The sequence below is a fragment of the Dendrobates tinctorius genome, unplaced genomic scaffold, assembly GCF_039654945.1.
Source record: "Dendrobates tinctorius isolate UK_male_01 unplaced genomic scaffold, ASM3965494v1 ptg000011l, whole genome shotgun sequence".
Classification (NCBI taxonomy): Eukaryota; Metazoa; Chordata; class Amphibia; order Anura; family Dendrobatidae; genus Dendrobates; species Dendrobates tinctorius.
In genome coordinates, this window is record NW_027361679.1 from 90928761 (window position 1) to 90937039 (window position 8279).

Here is an 8279-nt window from a genome sequence, read left to right on the forward strand (position 1 = left end):
TTAACACAAATTACCAGTATAAAATCTTAGGCAGTAAACTGTGAAAGCCAAATTTGGTATCAGCCTGAAAACTTTTCACCACTATTGTACAGTCCTAGATATTCTTAGAAAAACTGCAAAAGGAAAAAATGAGGAATGGAAAAACATCTAAAGAAAAGTATAGCTGACTGCTAAAATCAGGATATCTAGTAGGAGACTCCAGGAAATTTCCCAGCATTTATTTGGACTAAAACAAAGCTTCTCTGATAGTTTTTTCACATGGATAAAATTATTTATTTTGTTTTGACTAATTTCCTTCCCAAACCAGTGGCCCATTAGCGTACAATGAAACTAATGTTCCAATCCGTTTTTCTCAGCTTAAGTTCCTGAGGGTCAGTGGCTACTGCATTGAATCTGGAGAAAGTGAAAAAGATCAAAGCTTGAGATTTAGAAACCAACAAAAGCTACCCCTTTTGTTATCTTGCATGAATTTCTATGTGACACTTTACCAACAGGGACCTTTGTTAGTAATTTAAAATGAACTGCTGGCATGTAAGACTAAAAAGTGCATGTAAGGAGTTTTAATATAAAATAGATCTTTCTTTTCTACAACATAGGCATTTTCCTGCTGACCAGTTTTACTTTTACATATAAGAAGGCGAAAACAAAGTTACAAAGAAAACAGGAATCTTTCTGTTATTTAATCATCAGGAAAATATTGTCTAGATTTGACAAAACACCTACTTCAACAAAAAGGCTTGTGGCTCTGTGTTGCAATGGATAGCGCATTGGACTTCTAGAGAGCTGATGTGATTCAAAGGTTGTGGGTTCGAGTCCCACCAGAGTCATATTTTGAGACATTAATACTTTAACTCGGTTGATCTTGAAAAGATGAAAAATGTTAATAACGTTTAGAGCAAATTAGATGTTACATTTAAAATTGAACTATGCAATTCAGCCACTGAAGGCTCACTGACCCAATGGATAACAGATAGGGCACAATTCATTATTGCATATTTTTGGTCTAGTGTCTAGTGTTTGGTGTTCTGTTACCTGTATTCAGTAGACCATATTCTTTCTTGAATTTGAACCTTTCTAAAATTCTTATTTGTATGTGATTGCAAGATATTTCTTGATGATCTCTAATGTCGGGATTTGGAGTTTCTAGATATTTTTGGCTGATTTGTCAACTATAACTTTAAAAAATGCAACTTTGGTGCAAGCATTCTCCAGTCCATCCATAGTTTGATGAAATGTTTGCATGGCTTTTTGGTATCAATTTTATGTCATTAATGCAAAACATGGACAATTGTTTGCTTAAAAGTAAAAAATAGGTTTAAAGATAAGAACAGAGTGTTATCAGCTGCCTTGTCCTCATAAACACCTTCTGCTGTGCTGATGAGACCACGGAAATCATACAAGCAGGTCATTTTTGGGAAACTGAAATTTAGTGGAAATGAGTTTTTTGCGATTAATTTAATTTTCATGGTAAGAACTGAGTTTGCAATTTTGGGCAATTCATCTGATCTCTTTTCAGAATAATCTAGAGTTAACACAAATTACCAGTATAAAATCTAAGGCAGTAAACTGTGAAAGCCAAATTTGGTATCAGTCTGAAAACTTTTCACCACTATTGTACAGTCCTAGATATTCTTAGAAAAACTGCAAAAGGAAAAAATGAGGAATGGAAAAACATCTAAAGAAAAGTATAGCTGACTGCTAAAATCAGGATATCTAGTAGGAGACTCCAGGAAATTTCCCAGCATTTATTTGGACTAAAACAAAGCTTCTCTGATAGTTTTTTCACATGGATAAAATTATTTATTTTGTTTTGACTAATTTCCTTCCCAAAGCAGTGGCCCATTAGCGTACAACGAAACTAATGTTCCAATCCGTTTTTCTCAGCTTAAGTTCCTGAGGGTCAGTGGCTACTGCATTGAATCTGGAGAAAGTGAAAAAGATCAAAGCTTGAGATTTAGAAACCAACAAAAGCTACCCCTTTTGTTATCTTGCATGAATTTCTATGTGACACTTTACCAACAGGGACCTTTGTTAGTAATTTAAAATGAACTGCTGGCATGTAAGACTAAAAAGTGCATGTAAGGAGTTTTAATATAAAATAGATCTTTCTTTTCTACAACATAGGCATTTTCCTGCTGACCAGTTTTACTTTTACATATAAGAAGGCGAAAACAAAGTTACAAAGAAAACAGGAATCTTTCTGTTATTTAATCATCAGGAAAATATTGTCTAGATTTGACAAAACACCTACTTCAACAAACAGGCTTGTGGCTCTGTGGCGCAATGGATAACAATTGGCGCAATTGGACTTCTATTGGACTTCAATTTAAAATTGAACTATGCAATTCAGCCACTGAAGGCTCATTGACACAATGGATAACAGATAGGGCACAATTCATTATTGCATATTTTTTCGTCTAGTGTTTGGTGTTCTGTTACCTGTATTTAGTAGACCATATTCTTTCTTGAATTTGAACCTTTCTAAAATTCTTATTTGTATGTGATTGCAAGATATTTCTTGATGATCTCTAATGTCGGGATTTGGAGTTTCTAGATATTTTTGGCTGATTTGTCAACTATAACTTTAAAAAATGCAACTTTGGTGCAAGCATTCTCCAGTCCATCCATAGTTTGATGAAATGTTTGCATGGCTTTTTGGTATCAATTTTATGTCATTAATGCAAAACATGGACAATTGTTTGCTTAAAAGTAAAAAATAGGTTTAAAGATAAGAACAGAGTGTTATCAGCTGCCTTGTCCTCATAAACACCTTCTGCTGTGCTGATGAGACCACGGAAATCATACAAGCAGGTCATTTTTGGGAAACTGAAATTTAGTGGAAATGAGTTTTTTGCGATTAATTTAATTTTCATGGTAAGAACTGAGTTTGCAATTTTGGGCAATTCATCTGATCTCTTTTCAGAATAATCTAGAGTTAACACAAATTACCAGTATAAAATCTAAGGCAGTAAACTGTGAAAGCCAAATTTGGTATCAGTCTGAAAACTTTTCACCACTATTGTACAGTCCTAGATATTCTTAGAAAAACTGCAAAAGGAAAAAATGAGGAATGGAAAAACATCTAAAGAAAAGTATAGCTGACTGCTAAAATCAGGATATCTAGTAGGAGACTCCAGGAAATTTCCCAGCATTTATTTGGACTAAAACAAAGCTTCTCTGATAGTTTTTTCACATGGATAAAATTATTTATTTTGTTTTGACTAATTTCCTTCCCAAACCAGTGGCCCATTAGCGTACAACGAAACTAATGTTCCAATCCGTTTTTCTCAGCTTAAGTTCCTGAGGGTCAGTGGCTACTGCATTGAATCTGTAGAAAGTGAAAAAGATCAAAGCTTGAGATTTAGAAACCAACAAAAGCTACCCCTTTTGTTATCTTGCATGAATTTCTATGTGACACTTTACCAACAGGGACCTTTGTTAGTAATTTAAAATGAACTGCTGGCATGTAAGACTAAAAAGTGCATGTAAGGAGTTTTAATATAAAATAGATCTTTCTTTTCTACAACATAGGCATTTTCCTGCTGACCAGTTTTACTTTTACATATAAGAAGGCGAAAACAAAGTTACAAAGAAAACAGGAATCTTTCTGTTATTTAATCATCAGGAAAATATTGTCTAGATTTGACAAAACACCTACTTCAACAAAAAGGCTTGTGGCTCTGTGGCGCAATGGATAGCGCATTGGACTTCTAGGGAGCTGATGTGATTCAAAGGTTGTGGACATTAATACTTTAACTCGGTTGATCTTGAAAAGATGAAAAATGTTAATAACGTTTAGAGCAAATTAGATGTTACATTTAAAATTGAACTATGCAATTCAGCCACTGAAGGCTCACTGACCCAATGGATAACAGATAGGGCACAATTCATTATTGCATATTTTTGGTCTAGTGTCTAGTGTTTGGTGTTCTGTTACCTGTATTCAGTAGACCATATTCTTTCTTGAATTTGAACCTTTCTAAAATTCTTATTTGTATGTGATTGCAAGATATTTCTTGATGATCTCTAATGTCGGGATTTGGAGTTTCTAGATATTTTTGGCTGATATGTCAACTATAACTTTAAAAAATGCAACTTTGGTGCCAGCATTCTCCAGTCCATCCATAGTTTGATGAAATGTTTGCATGGCTTTTTGGTATCAATTTTATGTCATTAATGCAAAACATGGACAATTGTTTGCTTAAAAGTAAAAAATAGGTTTAAAGATAAGAACAGAGTGTTATCAGCTGCCTTGTCCTCATAAACACCTTCTGCTGTGCTGATGAGACCACGGAAATCATACAAGCAGGTCATTTTTGGGAAACTGAAATTTAGTGGAAATGAGTTTTTTGCGATTAATTTAATTTTCATGGTAAGAACTGAGTTTGCAATTTTGGGCAATTCATCTGATCTCTTTTCAGAATAATCTAGAGTTAACACAAATTACCAGTATAAAATCTAAGGCAGTAAACTGTGAAAGCCAAATTTGGTATCAGCCTGAAAACTTTTCACCACTATTGTACAGTCCTAGATATTCTTAGAAAAACTGCAAAAGGAAAAAATGAGGAATGGAAAAACATCTAAAGAAAAGTATAGCTGACTGCTAAAATCAGGATATCTAGTAGGAGACTCCAGGAAATGTCCCAGCATTTATTTGGACTAAAACAAAGCTTCTCTGATAGTTTTTTCACATGGATAAAATTATTTATTTTGTTTTGACTAATTTCCTTCCCAAACCAGTGGCCCATTAGCGTACAACGAAACTAATGTTCCAATCCGTTTTTCTCAGCTTAAGTTCCTGAGGGTCAGTGGCTACTGCATTGAATCTGGAGAAAGTGAAAAAGATCAAAGCTTGAGATTTAGAAACCAACAAAAGCTACCCCTTTTGTTATCTTGCATGAATTTCTATGTGACACTTTACCAACAGGGACCTTTGTTAGTAATTTAAAATGAACTGCTGGCATGTAAGACTAAAAAGTGCATGTAAGGAGTTTTAATATAAAATAGATCTTTCTTTTCTACAACATAGGCATTTTCCTGCTGACCAGTTTTACTTTTACATATAAGAAGGCGAAAACAAAGTTACAAAGAAAACAGGAATCTTTCTGTTATTTAATCATCAGGAAAATATTGTCTAGATTTGACAAAACACCTACTTCAACAAAAAGGCTTGTGGCTCTGTGTTGCAATGGATAGCGCATTGGACTTCTAGGGAGCTGATGTGATTCAAAGGTTGTGGGTTCGAGTCCCACCAGAGTCATATTTTGAGACATTAATACTTTAACTCGGTTGATCTTGAAAAGATGAAAAATGTTAATAACGTTTAGAGCAAATTAGATGTTACATTTAAAATTGAACTATGCAATTCAGCCACTGAAGGCTCACTGACCCAATGGATAACAGATAGGGCACAATTCATTATTGCATATTTTTGGTCTAGTGTCTAGTGTTTGGTGTTCTGTTACCTGTATTCAGTAGACCATATTCTTTCTTGAATTTGAACCTTTCTAAAATTCTTATTTGTATGTGATTGCAAGATATTTCTTGATGATCTCTAATGTCGGGATTTGAAGTTTCTAGATATTTTTGGCTGATTTGTCAACTATAACTTTAAAAAATGCAACTTTGGTGCAAGCATTCTCCAGTCCATCCATAGTTTGATGAAATGTTTGCATGGCTTTTTGGTATCAATTTTATGTCATTAATGCAAAACATGGACAATTGTTTGCTTAAAAGTAAAAAATAGGTTTAAAGATAAGAACAGAGTGTTATCAGCTGCCTTGTCCTCATAAACACCTTCTGCTGTGCTGATGAGACCACGGAAATCATACAAGCAGGTCATTTTTGGGAAACTGAAATTTAGTGGAAATGAGTTTTTTGCGATTAATTTAATTTTCATGGTAAGAACTGAGTTTGCAATTTTGGGCAATTCATCTGATCTCTTTTCAGAATAATCTAGAGTTAACACAAATTACCAGTATAAAATCTAAGGCAGTAAACTGTGAAAGCCAAATTTGGTATCAGTCTGAAAACTTTTCACCACTATTGTACAGTCCTAGATATTCTTAGAAAAACTGCAAAAGGAAAAAATGAGGAATGGAAAAACATCTAAAGAAAAGTATAGCTGACTGCTAAAATCAGGATATCTAGTAGGAGACTCCAGGAAATTTCCCAGCATTTATTTGGACTAAAACAAAGCTTCTCTGATAGTTTTTTCACATGGATAAAATTATTTATTTTGTTTTGACTAATTTCCTTCCCAAAGCAGTGGCCCATTAGCGTACAACGAAACTAATGTTCCAATCCGTTTTTCTCAGCTTAAGTTCCTGAGGGTCAGTGGCTACTGCATTGAATCTGGAGAAAGTGAAAAAGATCAAAGCTTGAGATTTAGAAACCAACAAAAGCTACCCCTTTTGTTATCTTGCATGAATTTCTATGTGACACTTTACCAACAGGGACCTTTGTTAGTAATTTAAAATGAACTGCTGGCATGTAAGACTAAAAAGTGCATGTAAGGAGTTTTAATATAAAATAGATCTTTCTTTTCTACAACATAGGCATTTTCCTGCTGACCAGTTTTACTTTTACATATAAGAAGGCGAAAACAAAGTTACAAAGAAAACAGGAATCTTTCTGTTATTTAATCATCAGGAAAATATTGTCTAGATTTGACAAAACACCTACTTCAACAAACAGGCTTGTGGCTCTGTGGCGCAATGGATAACAATTGGCGCAATTGGACTTCTATTGGACTTCAATTTAAAATTGAACTATGCAATTCAGCCACTGAAGGCTCATTGACACAATGGATAACAGATAGGGCACAATTCATTATTGCATATTTTTTCGTCTAGTGTTTGGTGTTCTGTTACCTGTATTCAGTAGACCATATTCTTTCTTGAATTTGAACCTTTCTAAAATTCTTATTTGTATGTGATTGCAAGATATTTCTTGATGATCTCTAATGTCGGGATTTGGAGTTTCTAGATATTTTTGGCTGATTTGTCAACTATAACTTTAAAAAATGCAACTTTGGTGCAAGCATTCTCCAGTCCATCCATAGTTTGATGAAATGTTTGCATGGCTTTTTGGTATCAATTTTATGTCATTAATGCAAAACATGGACAATTGTTTGCTTAAAAGTAAAAAATAGGTTTAAAGATAAGAACAGAGTGTTATCAGCTGCCTTGTCCTCATAAACACCTTCTGCTGTGCTGATGAGACCACGGAAATCATACAAGCAGGTCATTTTTGGGAAACTGAAATTTAGTGGAAATGAGTTTTTTGCGATTAATTTAATTTTTATGGTAAGAACTGAGTTTGCAATTTTGGGCAATTCATCTGATCTCTTTTCAGAATAATCTAGAGTTAACACAAATTACCAGTATAAAATCTAAGGCAGTAAACTGTGAAAGCCAAATTTGGTATCAGTCTGAAAACTTTTCACCACTATTGTACAGTCCTAGATATTCTTAGAAAAAACTGCAAAAGGAAAAAATGAGGAATGGAAAAACATCTAAAGAAAAGTATAGCTGACTGCTAAAATCAGGATATCTAGTAGGAGACTCCAGGAAATTTCCCAGCATTTATTTGGACTAAAACAAATCTTCTCTGATAGTTTTTTCACATGGATAAAATTATTTCTTTTGTTTTGACTAATTTCCTTCCCAAACCAGTGGCCCATTAGCGTACAACGAAACTAATGTTCCAATCCGTTTTTCTCAGCTTAAGTTCCTGAGGGTCAGTGGCTACTGCATTGAATCTGTAGAAAGTGAAAAAGATCAAAGCTTGAGATTTAGAAACCAACAAAAGCTCCCCCTTTTGTTATCTTGCATGAATTTCTATGTGACACTTTACCAACAGGGACCTTTGTTAGTAATTTAAAATGAACTGCTGGCATGTAAGACTAAAAAGTGCATGTAAGGAGTTTTAATATAAAATAGATCTTTCTTTTCTACAACATAGGCATTTTCCTGCTGACCAGTTTTACTTTTACATATAAGAAGGCGAAAACAAAGTTACAAAGAAAACAGGAATCTTTCTGTTATTTAATCATCAGGAAAATATTGTCTAGATTTGACAAAACACCTACTTCAACAAACAGGCTTGTGGCTCTGTGGCGCAATGGATAGCAATTGGCGCAATTGGACTTCTATTGGACTTCAATTTAAAATTGAACTATGCAATTCAGCCACTGAAGGCTCATTGACACAATGGATAACAGATAGGGCACAATTCATTATTGCATATTTTTTCGTCTAGTGTTTGGTGTTCTGTTA

General features: G+C 34.1%; 2 non-coding genes across 2 annotated transcripts; both read left to right on the forward strand.

The window, feature by feature from the left end:
* Positions 1 to 741: 741 nt before the first annotated feature.
* Positions 742 to 827, forward strand: TRNAR-UCU (transfer RNA arginine (anticodon UCU)). The gene is given in 2 exon segments: positions 742 to 778; positions 792 to 827. It is a non-coding gene; the product is annotated as a tRNA-Arg (tRNA).
* Positions 828 to 5174: 4347 nt separating this feature from the next.
* TRNAR-UCU (transfer RNA arginine (anticodon UCU)) lies at positions 5175 to 5260 on the forward strand. Its single transcript is given in 2 exon segments — positions 5175 to 5211; positions 5225 to 5260. It is a non-coding gene; the product is annotated as a tRNA-Arg (tRNA).
* The last annotated feature ends 3019 nt before the right edge of the window (positions 5261 to 8279 follow it).